Source organism: Gadus macrocephalus, chromosome 1 (assembly GCF_031168955.1).
Source record: "Gadus macrocephalus chromosome 1, ASM3116895v1".
NCBI classification, from domain to species: domain Eukaryota; kingdom Metazoa; phylum Chordata; class Actinopteri; order Gadiformes; family Gadidae; genus Gadus; species Gadus macrocephalus.
The window spans coordinates 25,944,926-25,962,206 of record NC_082382.1 but is presented as its reverse complement, the minus strand read 5'-3'; the positions used below and the strand labels follow the sequence as shown (position 1 = coordinate 25,962,206).

Genomic DNA, 17,281 nt, shown 5'->3' with positions numbered 1-17,281 from the left:
ACCTTTGGGGGGTGTCCTCCCCCCCTCACCCCCCCCCGGCCGTTCTGAGTACTTCTGTCCGTATTAACTGTGCTTAAACAGGTATTTGTGCACCTGTGACACGGGCTTAGTGGATCAACCCCTGCATTGTGTGAAGAAAAGTTGAGGCAGAATGTTTCTCTCCCACTGATGGGTCTGCCCCCCCCCCGCTGAACGGCCCCGGTCGGGCGGTTAGGGACCCCCTCCCAGAGGTAACCTCTGGCCCCCCTGTTTACACCAATAAGCTGCTAAGTACTCAGGGTGCCTGTGGTATGCGTGTGTGTTTGTGTGTGTGCGTGCGTGCGTGTGTGTGTGTGCAGTCTTGACAGATCCGGTTTGATTGATTACATTGACAGACAGGCTTTTGTCACCTCTCTGAGTGGTAGTTGGAGATTTATTAAAATCTGTCAGTGAGTTGTCGACTATCCCCCTCCCTCCCCCCCCCCCCCCCCTCTCCCCCTCCCCCTCCCTCCCCCCCTCCCTCCTCCCCTCCCCCTCCCCCCCTCCCCAGGGGGGGTTCCTGTCCGTCTGGAAGGCTCCAGCGGACAGAGCGACGGACGCTGGCCTTCGTGTGAAACCCCGCCTCTCTCTTTTTATTGCCCCTCCCCCCAGAGGGGGGCGCCTGGCGAGGGGGGGGGGGGTGACATTGCACTTCAAATGCTGCTGCCCCGCCCCCTCTGCCCCGCCCCTTCTGCCCCGCCCCCTCTGCCCCGCCCTCCTCTGCCCCCTCAGGCCGGTTCACTTGGTCCATAAAACAAAGAGACCACAGCGGGGCTGCCAGCTGTGTCCTGGGCACACCGTGTGTGTGTGTGTGTGTGTGTGTGTGTGTGTGTGTGTGTGTGTGTGTGGGGGGGGGGGGTGACCCAGGGGCAGGTGGATCATGATGATGTCATCTCTGTGTGGAGCTGAAGGTGTGTCTGAGGTCCCTTGTCCTTGCTGGGTTGCTGCTCTGGTTCCCAGCCGGTGTTGGCAGCCTGTTGGACGGCGTGTGGTCGGTGGATACCTGGACCGTTTCTGTTTGGATTGCTCTTTGGATTCTGAACATGGTGAATGAAGGAATTGTTCAATTCTTTTACATTAGAAAAATTATAATAAGTTCACACATCAACAATATGCCACACGTAAATGACAGATTAGAAAGGGCTCTGTGGCGCAATGGATAGCGCGTTGGACTTCTAGTCATTCATGTGAGATGTGATTCAAAGGTTGTGGGTTCGAGTCCCACCAGAGTCGTTCTTTATGAACGGGCCCTTCATCGAGGTCTAGGGGCTCGTTGTCAGCTGTGGGAGACGGTGTGTTTTGTGCCTCGGTTCCATTATGGCTGGTTCACATGGGGCCATGACATCACCCCTGCACGGTGTACCTTACAGCGTCCCCCCCCCCCCTTTCAGCTCACGTAGAAAGAAGCCTCTAGACCTTTAGCTCCCAACCACTTCAGCTCTATCACTGTCGTCAAGACCTTTCGCAGACCCAGCATCGAACCTTAATGCATTATTTATTGAACACGATTTCTAATCAATTAATTTTCAAAGATTTATATTATTTTTTACATTATTATAAATTTGTCTATTTCAAGAATAAAATCCCAGATACATCCTGCAGTACCCTCACGTACCACCAGTGGTACGCAGACCTTAGTTTGAAAAACCCTGTTCTGATCGACGACCACGGAGGAAAGACGCCACCTACTCTCTACGATTACGATGAAAGAGGAACCTGAACCGTCCCCCGATGGGAGCGCTGTTTAGTCCACTTCCTCCGACAGGCTGGTCCTCTCCCAGTCGACCAGGCGGAGACCCTGACCCATATCAGCAGCGAGTCAAACACGTCTTATTTATCTTCTACTCTTATTTATCTTCTACTCTACTCCCCGTCTACCTCTCTTTACCTTCCGACGGCTCCTGTCCTCTCACTCTTTGTTCCTCTCGGTTTCTGCCTGGGATTTATGGCCGAAAGGAGAAGAGGTGTTTGCTTTCTCTCTCTCTCTCTCGCTCTCGCTCTCTCGCTCTCTCGCTCTCTATATATCTTCATGTTAAGTCATCTCAACGAGGTGGGGGGCAGCCATACTTTTGTTGCCGTCTGTAAGACCATAGCGACGGTGGGTGGCTGGGCGGGGGGGGTCTTAGGGGGTCTCATGCTGGGATCCCTCCTTCTCTCTCCCTCTTCCTCGTTGGTTTTACAGCTGTTACAGTCTCCCATCAGGATGGCGACAGATGCTGCTGCTGCTGCTGGCAGTGCTGCTCTTTGTCCTGGTAAGTCAAACAGGACGTGCTTTACATACCCCCCTGCCCCCTCCACACACACACACACACATCGGTCCCTGTATGTGTGTGCGGATGGGGGGGGGGGGGGGGGTACCGGGACGACAGCCCTCGAACCCAAACATCTTAAGTTCTAGAAGGGGTGTGGTTTGGCATCGTGACCTCTGACCCTAGAGCAGCCCGATCCCGATGCACCAGTCAGATTAGGGTGATGATATTTTGATACTATGGTTTTTGCGTTCCAAATCTCCCTCATGACATGAGGGAGATTTCGACCCCCCATTCTGACCCCCTGCTTGCTGCTAGCCTAACGTTAAAAAGCTGACTGAATAAATCGTAAAAATTTGTTTATTTTTCAACAATGTAAATCCATGTTTTTTGCTCACACAATCTGATCAATTGTTGGGATTCTTATATCTGCATATAATTCATTATTAATTATACCTGGTAGTTTATTTACAAACATTTGACAAAATTGCTGATGAGATGGCAATGATTTGTTTGTTCACGCAAGAGGACAATAAAAAAATACAATGTTCTACACCATCTGGTTAATGTCCTTCATATGCAGTTGTTCCAGCAAACCCGTGACCATGAGCCCCCCACGCAGAGTGTTTAAGGCTTCACACAGCAGGGGGGTCAGTAGGTCAGCCGGCCTCCTGCGCTCCTGGACACCTGGACGCTGAACAAAGACAGACCTGTTTCTCCCGCTACCACTTCCTCCTCTGTTTGCTGGTGTCGACGGGAGTGTTGACAGTCTTGGACACAATGGACCGCACCACTGACTCCTAGTGAGGATGGACCGCACCACTGACTCCTAGTGAGGATGGACCGCACCACTGACTCCTAGTGAGGATGGACCGCACCACTGACTCCTAGTGAGGATGGACCGCACCACTGACTCCTAGTCCCCGTGTGAGGATGGGCCGCACCACTGACTCCTAGTCCCCGTGTGGGGATGGACCGCACCACTGACTCCTAGTCCCCGTGTGAGGATGGACCGCACCACTGACTCCTAGTGAGGATGGACCGCACCACTGACTCCTAGTCCCCGTGTGGGGAAGGACCGCACCACTGACTCCTAGTGAGGATGGACCGCACTACTGACTCCTAGTGAGGATGGACCGCACCACTGACTCCTAGTCCCCGTGTGAGGATGGACCGCACCACTGACTCCTAGTCCCCGTGTGGGGATGGACCGCACCACTGACTCCTAGTCCCCGTGTGGGGATGGACCGCACCACTGACTCCTAGTCCCCGTGTGGGGATGGACCGCACCACTGACTCCTAGTCCTAAAAACTACTTTGTGCTGACATATGTTGTGGGTTCGAGTCCCGACATGCTATCATTGATGGTGCATTATCCTGCTTTAGTAATCTGGATGACCCAAATCAAAGAACCAAAGGACCAAAGTCCTTTGACATTCAAGAAAAAACTGCTAATTTTAATAACTTTAAAGGGCTCTGTGGCGCAATGGATAGCACGTTGGACTTCTAGTCATTCATTTGAGATGTTATTCAAAGGTTGTGGGTTCGAGTCCCACCAGAGTCTGTCATTATGGACTCGACTCCGGTAGATCTCGAGGAAGAACTTTAGTCTCCAACAACGAAAAAAACTACTTTGTGCTGACATATGTTGTGGGTTCGAGTCCCGACATGCTATCATTGATGGTGCATTATCCTGCTTTAGTAATCTGGATGACCAAAATCAAAGAACCGAAGGACCAAAGTCCTTTGACATTCAAGAAAAAAGTGCTAATTTTAATACCTTTAATGGGCTCTGTGGCGCAATGGATAGCACGTTGGACTTCTAGTCATTCATTTGTTATGTTATTCAAATGTTGTGGGTTCGAGTCCCACCAGAGTCGGTCATTATGGACTTGACTCCGGTAGTTCTCGAGGAAGAACTATAGTCACCAAGTATCCCACAATGAAAAAAACTACTTTGTGCTGACATATGTTGTGGGTTCGAGTCCCGACATGCTATCATTGATGGTGCATTATCCTGCTTTAGTAATCTAGATGACCAAAATCCATTTGTCCTTTGACATTTAAGAAAAAAGTGCTAATTTTTTTACATTTAAAGGGCTCTGTGGCGCAATGGATAGCGTGTTGGACTTCTAGGCAATCATATAAAAGATGTTATTCAAAGGTTGTGGGTTCGAGTCCCACCATAGTCGGTCATTATGGACTTGACTCCGGTAGTTCTCGAGGAAGAACGATAGTCACCAAGTATCCCACAACGGAAAAAACTACTTTGTGCTGACATATGTTGTGGGTCCGAGTCCCGACATGCTATCATTGATGGTGCATTATCCTGCTTTAGTACTCTGGATGCCCAAAATCCCTTTGTCCTTTGACATTGAAGAAAAATTTGTTTCATTTACAATGCAAACAGGGCTCTGTGGCGCAATTGTTGGACTTCTAGTCATTCATGTGAGATGTAATTCAAAGGTTGTGGGTTCGAGTCCCACCAGAGTCGGTCATTATGGACTCGACTCCGGTAGATCTCGAGGAAGAACTATAGTCTCCAACAACGAAAATAACTACTTTGTGCTGACATATGTTGTGGGTTCGAGTCCCGACATGCGATCATTGAAGGTGCATTATCCTGCTTTCGTAATCTGGATGCCTAAAATCCCTTTGTCCTTTGACATTGGAGAAAAAATAGTTTCTTTTTGAATATACAGAGGGCTCTGTGGCGCAATGGATAGCGCGTTGGACTTCTAGTCATTCATGTGAGATGTGATTCAAAGGTTGTGGGTTCGAGTCCCTCCAGAGTCGGTCATTATGGACTTGACTCCGGCAGATCTCGAGGAAGAAGTAAAGTCTCCAAAAACGAAAAAAACTACTTTGTGCTGACATATGTTGTGGGTTCGAGTCCCGACATGCGATCATTGAAGGTGCATTATCCTGCTTTAGTAATCTGGATGCCTAAAATCCCTTTGTCCTTTGACATTGGAGAAAAAAGAGTTTCTTATTGATTATAAATAGGGCTCTGTGGCGCAATGGATAGCGCGTTGGACTTCTAGTCATTCATGTGAGATGTGATTCAAAGGTTGTGGGTTCGAGTCCCACCAGAGTCGGTCATTATGGACTCGACTCCGGTAGATCTCGAGGAAGAACTATAGTCTCCAACAACGAAAAAAACTACTTTGTGCTGACATATGTTGTGGGTTCGAGTCCCGACATGCGATCATTGAAGGTGCATTATCCTGCTTTAGTAATCTGGATGCCTAAATTCCCTTTGTCCTTTGACATTGGAGAAAAAAGAGTTTCTTTTTGAATATAAAGTGGGCTCTGTGGCGCAATGGATAGCGCGTTGGACTTCTAGTCATTCATGTGAGATGTGATTCAAAGGTTGTGGGTTCGAGTCCCACCAGAGTTGGTCATTAAGGACTCGACTCCGGTAGTTCTCGAGGAAGAACTATAGTCACCAAGTATCCCACAACGAAAAAAACTACTTTGTGCTGACATATGTTGTGGGTTCGAGTCACGACATGCTATCATTGATGGTGCATTATCCTGCTTTAGTAATCTGGATGACCAAAATCCCTTTGTCCTTTGACATTTAAGAAAAAAGTGCTAATTATATAATATTTAAAGGGCTCTGTGGCGCAATGGATAGCGCGTTGGACTTCTAGTCAATCATATAAAAGATGTTATTCAAAGGTTGTGGGTTCGAGTCCCACCAGAGTCGGTCATTATGGACTTGACTCCGGTAGATCTCGAGGAAGAACTTTAGTCTCCAACAACGAAAAAAGCTACTTTGTGCTGACATATGTTGTGGGTTCGAGTCCCGACATGCTATCATTGATGGTGCATTATCCTGCTTTAGTAATCTGGATGACCAAAATCCCTTTGACATTCAAGAAAAAAGTGCTAATTTTAATACCTTTAATGGGCTCTGTGGCGCAATGGATAGCACGTTGGACTTCTAGTCATTCATTTGATATGTTATTCAAATGTTGTGGGTTCGAGTCCCACCAGAGTCGGTCATTATGGACTTGACTCCGGTAGTTCTCGAGGAAGAACTATAGTCACCAAGTATCCCACAACGGAAAAAACGACTTTGTGCTGACATATGTTGTGGGTTCGAGTCCCGACATGCTATCATTGATGGTGCATTATCCTGCTTTAGTACTCTGGATGCCCAAAATCCCTTTGTCCTTTGACATTGAAGAAAAATTTGTTTAATTTACAATACAAACAGGGCTCTGTGGCGCAATTGTTGGACTTCTAGTCATTCATGTGAGATGTAATTCAAAGGTTGTGGGTTCGAGTCCCACCAGAGTCGGTCATTATGGACTCGACTCCGGCAGATCTCGAGGAAGAACTATAGTCTCCAACAACGAAAAAAACGACTTTGTGCTGACATATGTTGTGGGTTCGAGTCCCGACATGCGATCATTGAAGGTGCATTATCCTACTTTAGTAATCTGGATGCATAAAATCCCTTTGTCTTTGACATTGGAGAAAAAATAGTTTCTTTTTGAATATAAAGAGGGCTCTGTGGCGCAATGGATAGCGCGTTGGACTTCTAGTCATTCATGTGAGATGTGATTCAAAGGTTGTGGGTTCGAGTCCCACCCGAGTCGGTCTTTATGGACTTGACTCCGGTAGTTCTCGAGGAAGAACTATAGTCACCAAGTACCCCACAACGGAAAAAACTACTTTGTGCTGACATATGTTGTGGGTTCGAGTCCCGACATGCTATCATTGATGGTGCATTATCCTGCTTTAGTAATCTGGATGACCAAAATCCCTTTGTCCTTTGACATTTAAGAAAAAAGTGCTAATTTTTTTATCTTTAAAGGGCTCTGTGGCGCAATGGATAGTGCGTTGGACTTCTAGTCAATCATATAAAAGATGTTATTCAAAGGTTGTGGGTTCGAGTCCCACCAGAGTCGGTCATTATGGACTCGACTCCGGTAGATCTCGAGGAAGAACTATAGTCTCCAACAACGAAAAAAACTACTTTGTGCTGACATATGTTGTGGGTTCGAGTCCCGACATGCGATCATTGAAGGTGCATTATCCTGCTTTAGTAATCTGGATGCCTAAATTCCCTTTGTCCTTTGACATTGGAGAAAAAAGAGTTTCTTTTTGAATATAAAGAGGGGTCTGTGGCGCAATGGATAGCGCGTTGGACTTCTAGTCATTCATGTGAGATGTGATTCAAAGGTTGTGGGTTCGAGTCCCATCAGAGTCGGTCATTATGGACTTGACTCCGGTAGTTCTCGAGGAAGAACTATAGTCACCAAGTATCCCACAACGAAAAAAACTACTTTGTGCTGACATATGTTGTGGGTTAGAGTCCCGACATGCTATCATTGATTGTGCATTATCCTGCTTTAGTAATCTGGATGACCAAAATCCCTTTGTCCTTTGACATTTAAGAAAAAAGTGCAATTTGTTTTACATTTAAAGGGCTCTGTGGCGCAATGGATAGCGCGTTGGACTTCTAGTCAATCATATAAAAGATGTTATTCAAAGGTTGTGGGTTCGAGTCCCACCAGAGTCGGTCATTATGGACTTGACTCCGGTAGATCTCGAGGAAGAACTTTAGTCTCCAACAACGAAAAAAGCTACTTTGTGCTGACATATGTTGTGGGTTCGAGTCCCGACATGCTATCATTGATGGTGCATTATCCTGCTTTAGTAATCTGGATGACCAAAATCCCTTTGACATTTAAGAAAAAAGTGCTAATTTTTTTATCTTTAAAGGGCTCTGTGGCGCAATGGATAGTGCGTTGGACTTCTAGTCAATCATATAAAAGATGTTATTCAAAGGTTGTGGTTTCGAGTCCCACCAGAGTCGGTCATTATGGACTTGACTCCGGTAGTTCTCGAGGAAGAACTATAGTCACCAAGTATCCCACAACGGAAAAAACTACTTTGTGCTGACATATGTTGTGGGTTCGAGTTCCGACATGCTATCATTGATGGTGCATTATCCTGCTTTAGTAATCTGGATGACCAAAATCCCTTTGTTCTTTGACATTGAAGAAAAATTTGTTTCAATTATAATACAAACAGGGCTCTGTGGCGCAATGGATAGCGTGTTGGACTTCTAGTCATTCATGTGAGATGTGATTCAAAGGTTTTGGGTTTGAGTCCCACCAGAGTCGGTCATTATGGACTTGACTCCGGTAGATCCCGAGGAAGTACTATAGTCTCCAACAACGAAAACAACTACTTTGTGCTGACATATGTTGTGGGTTCGAGTCCCGACATGCTATCATTGATGAAGCATTATCCTGCTTTAGTACTCTGGATTCCCAAAATCCCTTTGTCCTTGGACATTGAAGAAAAAATAGTTTATTTTAGTATTTAAATCGGGCTCTGTGGCGCACTGGATAGCGCGTTGGACTTCTAGTCATTCATGTGAGATGTTATTCAAAGGTTGTGGGTTCGAGTCCCACCAGAGTCGGTCATTATGGACTCGACTCCGGTAGTTCTCGAGGAAGAACTATAGTCTCCAACAACGAAAAAAACTACTTTGTGCAGACATATGTTGTGGGTTCGAGTCCCGACATGCGATCATTGAAGGTGCATTATCCTGCTTTAGTAATCTGGATCCCTAAAATGCCTTTGTCCTTTGACATTGGAGAAAAAAGAGTTTCTTTTTGAATATACAGAGGGCTCTGTGGCGCAATGGATAGCGCGTTGGACTTCTAGTCATTCATGTGAGATGTAATTCAAAGGTTGTGGGTTCGAGTCCCACCAGAGTCGGACATTATGGACTTGACTCCGGTAGATCTCGAGGAAGAACTATAGTCTCCAACAACGAAAATAACTACTTTGTGCTGACATATGTTGTGGGTTCGAGTCCCGACATGCTATCATTGATGGTGCATTATCCTGCTTTAGTAATCTGGATGACCCAAATCAAAGAACCAAAGGACCAAAGTCCTTTGACATTCAAGAAAAAACAGCTAATTTTACTAAATTAAAAGGGCTCTGTGGCGCATTGGATAGCACGTTGGACTTCTAGTCATTCATTTGAGATGTTAATCAAAGGTTGTGGGTTCGTGTCCAACCAGAGTCGGTCATTATGGACTTGACTCCGGTAGTTCTCGAGGAAGAACTATAGTCACCAAGTATCCCACAACGAAAAAAACTACTTTGTGCTGACATATGTTGTGGGTTCGAGTCCCGACATGCTATCATTGATGGTGCATTATCCTGCTTTAGTAATCTGGATGACCAAAATCCCTTTGTCCTTTGACATTTAAGAAAAAAGTGCTAATTTATTTATCTTTAAAGGGCTCTGTGGCGCAATGGATAGCGCGTTGGACTTCTAGTCAATCATATAAAAGTTGTTATTCAAAGGTTGTGGGTTCGAGTCCCCCCAGAGTCGGTCATTATGGACTTGACTCCGGTAGATCTCGAGGAAGAACTTTAGTCTCCAACAACGAAAAAAGCTACTTTGTGCTGACATATGTTGTGGGTTCGAGTCCCGACATGCTATCATTGATGGTGCATTATCCTGCTTTAGTAATCTGGATGACCAAAATCCTTTCGTCCTTTGACATTGAAGAAAAATTTGTTTAAATTACAATACAAACAGGGCTTTGTGGCGCAATGGATAGCGCGTTGGACTTCTAGTCTTTCATGTGAGATGTGATTCAAAGGTTGTGGGTTCGAGTCCCACCAGAGTCGGTCATTATGGACTTGACTCCGGTAGATCTCGAGGAAGAACTATAGTCTCCAACAACGAAAATAACTACTTTGTGCTGACATATGTTGTGGGTTCGAGTCCCGACATGCGATCATTGAAGGTGCATTATCCTGCTTTCGTAATCTGGATGCCTAAAATCCCTTTGTCCTTTGACATTGGAGAAAAAATAGTTTATTTTTGAATATACAGAGGGCTCTGTGGCGCAATGGATAGCGCGTTGGACTTCTAGTCATTCATGTGAGATGTGATTCAAAGGTTGTGGGTTCGAGTCCCTCCAGAGTCGGTCATTATGGACTTGACTCCGGCAGATCTCGAGGAAGAAGTAAAGTCTCCAAAAACGAAAAAAACTACTTTGTGCTGACATATGTTGTGGGTTCGAGTCCCGACATGCGATCATTGAAGGTGCATTATCCTGCTTTAGTAATCTGGATGCCTAAAATCCCTTTGTCCTTTGACATTGGAGAAAAAAGAGTTTCTTATTGATTATAAATAGGGCTCTGTGGCGCAATGGATAGCGCGTTGGACTTCTAGTCATTCATGTGAGATGTGATTCAAAGGTTGTGGGTTCGAGTCCCACCAGAGTCAGTCATTATGGACTCGACTCCGGTAGATCTCGAGGAAGAACTATAGTCTCCAACAACGAAAAAAACTACTTTGTGCTGACATATGTTGTGGGTTCGAGTCCCGACATGCGATCATTGAAGGTGCATTATCCTGCTTTAGTAATCTGGATGCCTAAATTCCCTTTGTCCTTTGACATTGGAGAAAAAAGAGTTTCTTTTTGAATATAAAGTGGGCTCTGTGGCGCAATGGATAGCGCGTTGGACTTCTAGTCATTCATGTGAGATGTGATTCAAAGGTTGTGGGTTCGAGTCCCACCAGAGTTGGTCATTATGGACTCGACTCCGGTAGTTCTCGAGGAAGAACTATAGTCACCAAGTATCCCACAACGAAAAAAACTACTTTGTGCTGACATATGTTGTGGGTTCGAGTCACGACATGCTATCATTGATGGTGCATTATCCTGCTTTAGTAATCTGGATGACCAAAATCCCTTTGTCCTTTGACATTTAAGAAAAAAGTGCTAATTTTATAATATTTAAAGGGCTCTGTGGCGCAATGGATAGCGCGTTGGACTTCTAGTCAATCATATAAAAGATGTTATTCAAAGGTTGTGGGTTCGAGTCCCACCAGAGTCGGTCATTATGGACTTGACTCCGGTAGATCTCGAGGAAGAACTTTAGTCTCCAACAACGAAAAAAGCTACTTTGTGCTGACATATGTTGTGGGTTCGAGTCCCGACATGCTATCATTGATGGTGCATTATCCTGCTTTAGTAATCTGGATGACCAAAATCCCTTTGACATTCAAGAAAAAAGTGCTAATTTTAATACCTTTAATGGGCTCTGTGGCGCAATGGATAGCACGTTGGACTTCTAGTCATTCATTTGATATGTTATTCAAATGTTGTGGGTTCGAGTCCCACCAGAGTCGGTCATTATGGACTTGACTCCGGTAGTTCTCGAGGAAGAACTATAGTCACCAAGTATCCCACAACGGAAAAAACGACTTTGTGCTGACATATGTTGTGGGTTCGAGTCCCGACATGCTATCATTGATGGTGCATTATCCTGCTTTAGTACTCTGGATGCCCAAAATCCCTTTGTCCTTTGACATTGAAGAAAAATTTGTTTAATTTACAATACAAACAGGGCTCTGTGGCGCAATTGTTGGACTTCTAGTCATTCATGTGAGATGTAATTCAAAGGTTGTGGGTTCGAGTCCCACCAGAGTCGGTCATTATGGACTCGACTCCGGCAGATCTCGAGGAAGAACTATAGTCTCCAACAACGAAAAAAACGACTTTGTGCTGACATATGTTGTGGGTTCGAGTCCCGACATGCGATCATTGAAGGTGCATTATCCTACTTTAGTAATCTGGATGCATAAAATCCCTTTGTCCTTTGACATTGGAGAAAAAATAGTTTCTTTTTGAATATAAAGAGGGCTCTGTGGCGCAATGGATAGCGCGTTGGACTTCTAGTCATTCATGTGAGATGTGATTCAAAGGTTGTGGGTTCGAGTCCCACCCGAGTCGGTCTTTATGGACTTGACTCCGGTAGTTCCCGAGGAAGAACTATAGTCACCAAGTACCCCACAACGGAAAAAACTACTTTGTGCTGACATATGTTGTGGGTTCGAGTCCCGACATGCCATCATTGATGGTGCATTATCCTGCTTTAGTAATCTGGATGACCAAAATCCCTTTGTCCTTTGACATTTAAGAAAAAAGTGCTAATTTTATTATAATTAAAGGGCTCTGTGGCGCAATGGATAGCGCGTTGGACTTCTAGTCAATCACATAAAAGATGTTATTCAAAGGTTGTGGGTTCGGGTCCCACCAGAGTCGGTCAATATGGACTTGACTCCGGTAGTTCTCGAGGAAGAACTATAGTCACCAAGTATCCCACAACGGAAAAAACTACTTTGTGCTGACATATGTTGTGGGTTCGAGTCCCGACATGCTATCATTGATGGTGCATTATCCTGCTTTAGTAATCTGGATGACCAAAATCCCTTTGACATTTAAGAAAAAAGTGCTAATTTTTTTATCTTTAAAGGGCTCTGTGGCGCAATGGATAGTGCGTTGGACTTCTAGTCAATCATATAAAAGATGTTATTCAAAGGTTGTGGGTTCGAGTCCCACCAGAGTCGGTCATTATGGACTCGACTCCGGTAGATCTCGAGGAAGAACTATAGTCTCCAACAACGAAAAAAACTACTTTGTGCTGACATATGTTGTGGGTTCGAGTCCCGACATGCGATCATTGAAGGTGCATTATCCTGCTTTAGTAATCTGGATGCCTAAATTCCCTTTGTCCTTTGACATTGGAGAAAAAAGAGTTTCTTTTTGAATATAAAGAGGGGTCTGTGGCGCAATGGATAGCGCGTTGGACTTCTAGTCATTCATGTGAGATGTGATTCAAAGGTTGTGGGTTCGAGTCCCATCAGAGTCGGTCATTTTGGACTTGACTCCGGTAGTTCTCGAGGAAGAACTATAGTCACCAAGTATCCCACAACGAAAAAAACTACTTTGTGCTGACATATGTTGTGGGTTAGAGTCCCGACATGCTATCATTGATTGTGCATTATCCTGCTTTAGTAATCTGGATGACCAAAATCCCTTTGTCCTTTGACATTTAAGAAAAAAGTGCAATTTGTTTTACATTTAAAGGGCTCTGTGGCGCAATGGATAGCGCGTTGGACTTCTAGTCAATCATATAAAAGATGTTATTCAAAGGTTGTGGGTTCGAGTCCCACCAGAGTCGGTCATTATGGACTTGACTCCGGTAGATCTCGAGGAAGAACTTTAGTCTCCAACAACGAAAAAAGCTACTTTGTGCTGACATATGTTGTGGGTTCGAGTCCCGACATGCTATCATTGATGGTGCATTATCCTGCTTTAGTAATCTGGATGACCAAAATCCCTTTGACATTTAAGAAAAAAGTGCTAATTTTTTTATCTTTAAAGGGCTCTGTGGCGCAATGGATAGTGCGTTGGACTTCTAGTCAATCATATAAAAGATGTTATTCAAAGGTTGTGGGTTCGAGTCCCACCAGAGTCGGTCATTATGGACTTGACTCCGGTAGTTCTCGAGGAAGAACTATAGTCACCAAGTATCCCACAACGGAAAAAACTACTTTGTGCTGACATATGTTGTGGGTTCGAGTTCCGACATGCTATCATTGATGGTGCATTATCCTGCTTTAGTAATCTGGATGACCAAAATCCCTTTGTTCTTTGACATTGAAGAAAAATTTGTTTCAATTATAATACAAACAGGGCTCTGTGGCGCAATGGATAGCGTGTTGGACTTCTAGTCATTCATGTGAGATGTGATTCAAAGGTTTTGGGTTTGAGTCCCACCAGAGTCGGTCATTATGGACTTGACTCCGGTAGATCCCGAGGAAGTACTATAGTCTCCAACAACGAAAACAACTACTTTGTGCTGACATATGTTGTGGGTTCGAGTCCCGACATGCTATCATTGATGAAGCATTATCCTGCTTTAGTACTCTGGATTCCCAAAATCCCTTTGTCCTTGGACATTGAAGAAAAAATAGTTTATTTTAGTATTTAAATCGGGCTCTGTGGTGCACTGGATAGCGCGTTGGACTTCTAGTCATTCATGTGAGATGTTATTCAAAGGTTGTGGGTTCGAGTCCCACCAGAGTCGGTCATTATGGACTCGACTCCGGTAGTTCTCGAGGAAGAACTATAGTCTCCAACAACGAAAAAAACTACTTTGTGCAGACATATGTTGTGGGTTCGAGTCCCGACATGCGATCATTGAAGGTGCATTATCCTGCTTTAGTAATCTGGATGCCTAAAATCCCTTTGTCCTTTGACATTGGAGAAAAAAGAGTTTCTTTTTGAATATACAGAGGGCTCTGTGGCGCAATGGATAGCGCGTTGGACTTCTAGTCATTCATGTGAGATGTAATTCAAAGGTTGTGGGTTCGAGTCCCACCAGAGTCGGACATTATGGACTTGACTCCGGTAGATCTCGAGGAAGAACTATAGTCTCCAACAACGAAAATAACTACTTTGTGCTGACATATGTTGTGGGTTCGAGTCCCGACATGCTATCATTGATGGTGCATTATCCTGCTTTAGTAATCTGGATGACCCAAATCAAAGAACCAAAGGACCAAAGTCCTTTGACATTCAAGAAAAAACAGCTAATTTTACTAAATTAAAAGGGCTCTGTGGCGCATTGGATAGCACGTTGGACTTCTAGTCATTCATTTGAGATGTTAATCAAAGGTTGTGGGTTCGTGACCAACCAGAGTCGGTCATTATGGACTTGACTCCGGTAGTTCTCGAGGAAGAACTATAGTCACCAAGTATCCCACAACGAAAAAAACTACTTTGTGCTGACATATGTTGTGGGTTCGAGTCCCGACATGCTATCATTGATGGTGCATTATCCTGCTTTAGTAATCTGGATGACCAAAATCCCTTTGTCCTTTGACATTTAAGAAAAAAGTGCTAATTTTTTTATCTTTAAAGGGCTCTGTGGCGCAATGGATAGCGCGTTGGACTTCTAGTCAATCATATAAAAGTTGTTATTCAAAGGTTGTGGGTTCGAGTCCCCCCAGAGTCGGTCATTATGGACTTGACTCCGGTAGATCTCGAGGAAGAACTTTAGTCTCCAACAACGAAAAAAGCTACTTTGTGCTGACATATGTTGTGGGTTCGAGTCCCGACATGCTATCATTGATGGTGCATTATCCTGCTTTAGTAATCTGGATGACCAAAATCCTTTCGTCCTTTGACATTGAAGAAAAATTTGTTTAAATTACAATACAAACAGGGCTTTGTGGCGCAATGGATAGCGCGTTGGACTTCTAGTCTTTCATGTGAGATGTGATTCAAAGGTTGTGGGTTTGAGTCCCACCAGAGTCGGTCATTATGGACTCGACTCCGGTAGATCTCGAGGAAGAACTTTAGTCTCCAACAACGAAAAAAGCTACTTTGTGCTGACATATGTTGTGGGTTCGAGTCCCGACATGCTATCATTGATGGTGCATTATCCTGCTTTAGTAATCTGGATGACCAAAATCCCTTTGACATTTAAGAAAAAAGTGCTAATTTTTTTATCTTTAAAGGGCTCTGTGGCGCAATGGATAGTGCGTTGGACTTCTAGTCAATCATATAAAAGATGTTATTCAAAGGTTGTGGGTTCGAGTCCCACCAGAGTCGGTCATTATGGACTTGACTCCGGTAGTTCTCGAGGAAGAACTATAGTCACCAAGTATCCCACAACGGAAAAAACTACTTTGTGCTGGCATATGTTGTGGGTTCGAGTTCCGACATGCTATCATTGATGGTGCATTATCCTGCTTTAGTAATCTGGATGACCAAAATCCCTTTGTTCTTTGACATTGAAGAAAAATTTGTTTCAATTATAATACAAACAGGGCACTGTGGCGCAATGGATAGCGTGTTGGACTTCTAGTCATTCATGTGAGATGTGATTCAAAGGTTTTGGGTTTGAGTCCCACCAGAGTCGGTCATTATGGACTTGACTCCGGTAGATCCCGAGGAAGTACTATAGTCTCCAACAACGAAAACAACTACTTTGTGCTGACATATGTTGTGGGTTCGAGTCCCGACATGCTATCATTGATGAAGCATTATCCTGCTTTAGTACTCTGGATTCCCAAAATCCCTTTGTCCTTGGACATTGAAGAAAAAATAGTTTATTTTAGTATTTAAATCGGGATCTGTGGCGCAATGGATAGCGCGTTGGACTTCTAGTCAATCATATAAAAGATGTTATTCAAAGGTTGTGGGTTCGAGTCCCACCAGAGTCGGTCATTATGGACTTGACTCCGGTAGTTCTCGAGGAAGAACTATAGTCACCAAGTATCCCACAACGGAAAAAACTACTTTGTGCTGACATATGTTGTGGGTTCGAGTTCCGACATGCTATCATTGATGGTGCATTATCCTGCTTTAGTAATCTGGATGACCAAAATCCCTTTGTCCTTTGACATTTAAGAAAAAAGTGCTAATTTTATAATATTTAAAGGGCTCAGTGGCGCAATGGATAGCGCGTTGGACTTCTAGTCAATCATATAAAAGATGTTATTCAAAGGTTGTGGGATCGAGTCCCACCAGAGTCGGTCATTATGGACTTGACTCCGGTAGATCTCGAGGAAGAACTTTAGTCTCCAACAACGAAAAAAGCTACTTTGTGCTGACATATGTTGTGGGTTCGAGTCCCGACATGCTATCATTGATGGTGCATTATCCTGCTTTAGTAATCTGGATGACCAAAATCCCTTTGACATTCAAGAAAAAAGTGCTAATTTTAATACCTCCAATGGGCTCTGTGGCGCAATGGATAGCACGTTGGACTTCTAGTCATTCATTTGATATGTTATTCAAATGTTGTGGGTTCGAGTCCCACCAGAGTCGGTCATTATGGACTTGACTCCGGTAGTTCTCGAGGAAGAACTATAGTCACCAAGTATCCCACAACGGAAAAAACGACTTTGTGCTGACATATGTTGTGGGTTCGAGTCCCGACATGCTATCATTGATGGTGCATTATCCTGCTTTAGTACTCTGGATGCCCAAAATCCCTTTGTCCTTTGACATTGAAGAAAAATTTGTTTAATTTACAATACAAACAGGGCTCTGTGGCGCAATTGTTGGACTTCTAGTCATTCATGTGAGATGTAATTCAAAGGTTGTGGGTTCTAGTCCGACCAGAGTCGGTCATTATGGACTCGACTCCGGCAGATC

The 17,281-nt window shown here is 44.5% G+C and overlaps 21 non-coding genes across 21 annotated transcripts; all 21 read left to right on the top strand.

The window, feature by feature from the left end:
* The first annotated feature begins 1,159 nt into the window (after positions 1–1,159).
* Positions 1,160–1,251, top strand: trnar-ucu (transfer RNA arginine (anticodon UCU)). Its single transcript is given in 2 exon segments — positions 1,160–1,196; positions 1,216–1,251. It is a non-coding gene; the product is annotated as a tRNA-Arg (tRNA).
* A 3,720-nt stretch (positions 1,252–4,971) lies between these two features.
* On the top strand, positions 4,972–5,063 carry trnar-ucu (transfer RNA arginine (anticodon UCU)). The gene is given in 2 exon segments: positions 4,972–5,008; positions 5,028–5,063. It is a non-coding gene; the product is annotated as a tRNA-Arg (tRNA).
* Positions 5,064–5,273: 210 nt separating this feature from the next.
* trnar-ucu (transfer RNA arginine (anticodon UCU)) lies at positions 5,274–5,365 on the top strand. Its single transcript is given in 2 exon segments — positions 5,274–5,310; positions 5,330–5,365. It is a non-coding gene; the product is annotated as a tRNA-Arg (tRNA).
* A 210-nt stretch (positions 5,366–5,575) lies between these two features.
* On the top strand, positions 5,576–5,667 carry trnar-ucu (transfer RNA arginine (anticodon UCU)). Its single transcript is given in 2 exon segments — positions 5,576–5,612; positions 5,632–5,667. It is a non-coding gene; the product is annotated as a tRNA-Arg (tRNA).
* A 218-nt stretch (positions 5,668–5,885) lies between these two features.
* On the top strand, positions 5,886–5,979 carry trnar-ucu (transfer RNA arginine (anticodon UCU)). Its single transcript has 2 exons — positions 5,886–5,922; positions 5,944–5,979. It is a non-coding gene; the product is annotated as a tRNA-Arg (tRNA).
* Positions 5,980–7,095: 1,116 nt separating this feature from the next.
* On the top strand, positions 7,096–7,189 carry trnar-ucu (transfer RNA arginine (anticodon UCU)). The gene is made up of 2 exons: positions 7,096–7,132; positions 7,154–7,189. It is a non-coding gene; the product is annotated as a tRNA-Arg (tRNA).
* Positions 7,190–7,709: 520 nt separating this feature from the next.
* trnar-ucu (transfer RNA arginine (anticodon UCU)) lies at positions 7,710–7,803 on the top strand. Its single transcript has 2 exons — positions 7,710–7,746; positions 7,768–7,803. It is a non-coding gene; the product is annotated as a tRNA-Arg (tRNA).
* An 817-nt stretch (positions 7,804–8,620) lies between these two features.
* Positions 8,621–8,712, top strand: trnar-ucu (transfer RNA arginine (anticodon UCU)). Its single transcript is given in 2 exon segments — positions 8,621–8,657; positions 8,677–8,712. It is a non-coding gene; the product is annotated as a tRNA-Arg (tRNA).
* Positions 8,713–8,922: 210 nt separating this feature from the next.
* On the top strand, positions 8,923–9,014 carry trnar-ucu (transfer RNA arginine (anticodon UCU)). Its single transcript is given in 2 exon segments — positions 8,923–8,959; positions 8,979–9,014. It is a non-coding gene; the product is annotated as a tRNA-Arg (tRNA).
* Positions 9,015–9,548: 534 nt separating this feature from the next.
* Positions 9,549–9,642, top strand: trnar-ucu (transfer RNA arginine (anticodon UCU)). The gene is made up of 2 exons: positions 9,549–9,585; positions 9,607–9,642. It is a non-coding gene; the product is annotated as a tRNA-Arg (tRNA).
* A 210-nt stretch (positions 9,643–9,852) lies between these two features.
* On the top strand, positions 9,853–9,944 carry trnar-ucu (transfer RNA arginine (anticodon UCU)). The gene is given in 2 exon segments: positions 9,853–9,889; positions 9,909–9,944. It is a non-coding gene; the product is annotated as a tRNA-Arg (tRNA).
* Positions 9,945–10,154: 210 nt separating this feature from the next.
* Positions 10,155–10,246, top strand: trnar-ucu (transfer RNA arginine (anticodon UCU)). The gene is given in 2 exon segments: positions 10,155–10,191; positions 10,211–10,246. It is a non-coding gene; the product is annotated as a tRNA-Arg (tRNA).
* Positions 10,247–10,456: 210 nt separating this feature from the next.
* On the top strand, positions 10,457–10,548 carry trnar-ucu (transfer RNA arginine (anticodon UCU)). The gene is given in 2 exon segments: positions 10,457–10,493; positions 10,513–10,548. It is a non-coding gene; the product is annotated as a tRNA-Arg (tRNA).
* A 210-nt stretch (positions 10,549–10,758) lies between these two features.
* On the top strand, positions 10,759–10,850 carry trnar-ucu (transfer RNA arginine (anticodon UCU)). Its single transcript is given in 2 exon segments — positions 10,759–10,795; positions 10,815–10,850. It is a non-coding gene; the product is annotated as a tRNA-Arg (tRNA).
* A 218-nt stretch (positions 10,851–11,068) lies between these two features.
* Positions 11,069–11,162, top strand: trnar-ucu (transfer RNA arginine (anticodon UCU)). Its single transcript has 2 exons — positions 11,069–11,105; positions 11,127–11,162. It is a non-coding gene; the product is annotated as a tRNA-Arg (tRNA).
* A 1,422-nt stretch (positions 11,163–12,584) lies between these two features.
* On the top strand, positions 12,585–12,678 carry trnar-ucu (transfer RNA arginine (anticodon UCU)). The gene is made up of 2 exons: positions 12,585–12,621; positions 12,643–12,678. It is a non-coding gene; the product is annotated as a tRNA-Arg (tRNA).
* Positions 12,679–13,198: 520 nt separating this feature from the next.
* On the top strand, positions 13,199–13,292 carry trnar-ucu (transfer RNA arginine (anticodon UCU)). Its single transcript has 2 exons — positions 13,199–13,235; positions 13,257–13,292. It is a non-coding gene; the product is annotated as a tRNA-Arg (tRNA).
* Positions 13,293–13,495: 203 nt separating this feature from the next.
* Positions 13,496–13,589, top strand: trnar-ucu (transfer RNA arginine (anticodon UCU)). Its single transcript has 2 exons — positions 13,496–13,532; positions 13,554–13,589. It is a non-coding gene; the product is annotated as a tRNA-Arg (tRNA).
* Positions 13,590–14,411: 822 nt separating this feature from the next.
* Positions 14,412–14,503, top strand: trnar-ucu (transfer RNA arginine (anticodon UCU)). The gene is given in 2 exon segments: positions 14,412–14,448; positions 14,468–14,503. It is a non-coding gene; the product is annotated as a tRNA-Arg (tRNA).
* A 534-nt stretch (positions 14,504–15,037) lies between these two features.
* Positions 15,038–15,131, top strand: trnar-ucu (transfer RNA arginine (anticodon UCU)). Its single transcript has 2 exons — positions 15,038–15,074; positions 15,096–15,131. It is a non-coding gene; the product is annotated as a tRNA-Arg (tRNA).
* Positions 15,132–15,636: 505 nt separating this feature from the next.
* On the top strand, positions 15,637–15,730 carry trnar-ucu (transfer RNA arginine (anticodon UCU)). Its single transcript has 2 exons — positions 15,637–15,673; positions 15,695–15,730. It is a non-coding gene; the product is annotated as a tRNA-Arg (tRNA).
* The last annotated feature ends 1,551 nt before the right edge of the window (positions 15,731–17,281 follow it).